This window comes from Syngnathus floridae, unplaced genomic scaffold, assembly GCF_059516105.1.
Source record: "Syngnathus floridae isolate MCC-2025c unplaced genomic scaffold, RoL_Sflo_1.0 HiC_scaffold_25, whole genome shotgun sequence".
Lineage (NCBI taxonomy): Eukaryota > Metazoa > Chordata > Actinopteri > Syngnathiformes > Syngnathidae > Syngnathus > Syngnathus floridae.
In genome coordinates this window covers 923472-927500 of record NW_028284054.1, presented here as the reverse complement: position 1 = coordinate 927500, position 4029 = coordinate 923472, and positions in this window count along the sequence as shown.

The following is a 4029-nucleotide window of genomic DNA, read 5'->3' as shown; positions in this document are numbered from 1 at the left end:
GGTCCCAAGCACCATCCCCAAGCACCATCCCCGACCGCCACCCCCCGACCGCCACCCCCCGACCGCCACCCCCCGACCGCCACCAGCCGACCGCCACCAGCCGACCGCCACCAGCCGACCGCCACCAGCCGACCGCCACCAGCCGTTCGCGGTGTGCGCCTCCGGCGCCACCGGTCCCAAGCACCATCCCCAAGCACCATCCCCGACCGCCACCCCCCGACCGCCACAAGGCGACCGCCACAAGGCGACCGCCACAAGGCGACCGCCACCATCCCCAAGCGCCACCCCCCGACCGCCACAAGGCGACCGCCACCATCCCCAAGCGCCACCCCCCGACCGCCACCCCCCGACCGCCACCAGCCGACTGCCACCAGCCGACCGCCACCAGCCGACCGCCACCAGCCGTTCGCGGTGTGCGCCTCCGGCGCCACCGGTCCCAAGCACCATCCCCAAGCACCATCCCCGACCGCCACCCCCCGACCGCCACCCCCCGACCGCCACCCCCCGACCGCCACCAGCCGACCGCCACCAGCCGACCGCCACCAGCCGACCGCCACCAGCCGTTCGCGGTGTGCGCCTCCGGCGCCACCGGTCCCAAGCACCATCCCCAAGCACCATCCCCGACCGCCACCCCCCGACCGCCACCCCCCGACCGCCACCCAGCGACCGCCACCAGCCGACCGCCACCAGCCGACCGCCACCAGCCGTTCGCGGTGTGCGCCTCCGGCGCCACCGGTCCCCAAGCACCATCCCCAAGCACCATCCCCGACCGCCACCCCCCGACCGCCACCCAGCGACCGTCACCAGCCGACCGCCACCAGCCGTTCGCGGTGTGCGCCGTTATCCGCCTCTCGGTGGTCCTTGCCGGGCGTGGGTCGGCGTCCGCTGTCGGTAGGTGACGGGACCGTAACTGGCCCGCGGACCAGCCGGCGGGGCTCTCTTGAAAGCTTACCCGCCTTCGCTGGTTCCCTGGTCGGCCAAGAGTGGCGAGAATTCGGCCTCTTCGCCCGGAGCGCGGCTCAACTTCAGCGAAAATGCACTAAGTGCCAAAGCCCATTCATTTACAACGGCGTGTCCGCCAGAGGGCGCATTTCCCGCCGCGGACCAGCCGGCGGGGCTCGTCGGAGAGCGTGTCCGCCTCTCGGTGGTTCCTGCCGGGCGTGGGTCGCCGTCCGCTCTCGGTACTTTACGGGACCACGTTCGGCCCGCGGACCAGCCGGCGGGGCTCTCTTGAAAGCTTACCCGCCTTCGCTGGTTCCCTGCTCGGCCACGAGTGGCGAGGATTCGGCCTCTTCGCCCGGAGCGCGGCTCAACTTCAGCGAAAATGCACTAAGTGCCAAAGCCCATTCATTTACAACGGCGTGTCCGCCAGAGGGCGCATTTCCCGCCGCGGACCGGCCGGCGGGGCTCGTCGGAGAGCGTGTCCGCCTCTCGGTGGTTCTTACCGGGCGTGGGTCGGCGTCCGCTGTGGGTACGTTACGGGACCACGTTCGGCCCGCGGACCAGCCGGCGGGGCTCTCTTGAAAGCTTACCCGCCTTCGCTGGTTCCCCGGTCGGCCGCGAGTGGCGAGAATTCGGCCTCTTCGCCCGGAGCGCGGCTCAACTTCAGCGAAAATGCACTAAGTGCCAAAGCCCATTCATTTACAACGGCGTGTCCGCCAGAGGGCGCGTTTCCCGCCGCGGACCGGCCGGCGGGGCTCGTCGGAGAGCGTGTCCGCCTCTGGGTGGTCCTTGCCGGGCGTGGATCGGCGTCCGCTGTCGGTAGGTGACGGGACCATAATTGGCCCGCGGACCAGCCGGCGGGGCTCTATGGAAAAGCTTACCCGCCTTCGCTGGTTCCCTGCTCGGCCACGAGTAGCGAGGATTCGGCCTCTTCGCCCGGAGCGCGAATCAACTTCAGCGAAAATGCACTAAGTGCCAAAGCCCATTCATTTACAACGGCGTGTCCGCCAGAGGGCGCATTTCCCGCCGCGGACCGGCCGGCGGGGCTCGTCGGAGAGCGTGTCCGCCTCTGGGTGGTCCTTGCCGGGCGTAGGTCGGCGTCCGCTGTCGGTACTTTACGGGACCATAATTGGCCCGCGGACCAGCCGGCGGGGCTCTCTTGAAAGCCTACCCGCCTTCGCTGGTTACCCGGTCGGCCACGAGTAGCGAGGATTCGGCCTCTTCGCCCGGAGCGCGAATCAACTTCAGCGAAAATGCACTAAGTGCCAAAGCCCATTCATTTACAACGGCGTGTCCGCCAGAGGGCGCATTTCCCGCCGCGGACCGGCCGGCGGGGCTCGTCGGAGAGCGTGTCCGCCTCTGGGTGGTCCTTGCCGGGCGTAGGTCGGCGTCCGCTGTCGGTACTTTACGGGACCATAATTGGCCCGCGGACCAGCCGGCGGGGCTCTCTTGAAAGCCTACCCGCCTTCGCTGGTTCCCCGGTCGGCCACGAGTAGCGAGAATTCGGCCTCTTCGCCCGGAGCGCGGCTCAACTTTTGCGAAAATGCACTAAGTGCCAAAGCCCATTCATTTACAACGGCGTGTCCGCCAGAGGGCGCATTTCCCGCCGCGGACCGGCCGGCGGGACCCGCTTGACTTCCTATTCGCCTTCGCTGGTTCCCAAGTCGGCCAGAATTCCGGGCCGCGACCGGTAACTCGCGGGACCCTAAATGGCCCGCGGACCAGCCGGCGGGGCTCTCTTGAGAGCTTACCCGCCTTCGCTGGTTCCCTGGTCGGCCACGAGTGGCGAGAATTCGGCCTCTTCACCCGGAGCCCGGAGCGACTTTTGCCAATTTTTTTCTAAGTGCCAAGGGCTCTCGCGCCGCGATGCGTCCGCCTCTGCTGGTTCCCCGGTCGGCCGCGAGTGGCGAGAATTCGGCCTCTTCACCCGGAGCGACTTTTGCCAATTTTTTTCTAAGTGCCAAGGGCTCTCGCGCCGCGATGCGTCCGCCTCTGCTGGTTCCCCGGTCGGCCGCGAGTGGCGAGAATTCGGCCTCTTCACCCGGAGCGACTTTTGCCAAAATTTTTCTAAGTGCCAAGGGCTCTCGCGCCGCGATGCGTCCGCCTCTGCTGGTTCCCCGGTCGGCCGCGAGTGGCGAGAATTCGGCCTCTTCACCCGGAGCCCGGGCCGACTCCCGCCGATATGATCACATCATGATCCAATAGCGAGTGTCGTATAACCATAACATGATCTACAAAATAAATATATAAATATTAACATGACCTATAAACATTAAATATATAAATATTAACATCACCTATAAACATTAAACATATAAATATTAACATCACCTATAAACATTATGAATACCATGTTTATAACCGAATGCTCATTTTATATTATTTGGCTGTAAATGCGATCATATGTAGTATATATCATGTATTTATCCACGAACCGTTAAAAAGATGTCAAGTCGGGCTACCTTAAGAGAGTCATAGTTACTCCCGCCGTTTACCCGCCTCTGTGCGAGAGGCGGTGTAATTTCTCTCCGTGTCCGCTGGAGGGAGGTATTTCCCCGTTACGACCTCCGGGAAGATCACCGGGACGTGGAGAACGCTTAGCCGGGGCTCTGGAAGCCTCCTCGGGCGTCGAGAGTTAGGAGGAAAGCATCATGAGAACCGGCTGGAGGTGCTGTGGAAGCTCAGCGGGCTGCGTAAAACGCTTAGCCGGAGTGCTGGAAGCCTCCTCGGGCGTCAAGAGTGAGGAGGAAAGCACCCGGGGAACCGGCTGGAGGTGCTGTGGAAGCTCAGCGGGCCGCGTAAAACGCTTAGCCGGGGCTCTGGAAGCCTCCTCGGGCGTCAAGAGTTAGGAGGAAAGCCTCATTAGAACCGGCTGGAGGTGCTGTGGAAGGTCAGCGGGCCGCGTAAAACGCTTAGCCGGGGCTCTGGAAGCCTCTTTCGGCTTAGAAAGTGAGGAGGAAACCACTCGGGGAACCGGCTGGAGGTGCTGTGGAAGCTCGGCGGGCCGCGTAAAACGCTTAGCCGGGGCTCTGGAAGCCTCCTCGGGCGTCAAGAGTTAGGAGGAATGCACCCGGGGAACCGGCTGGA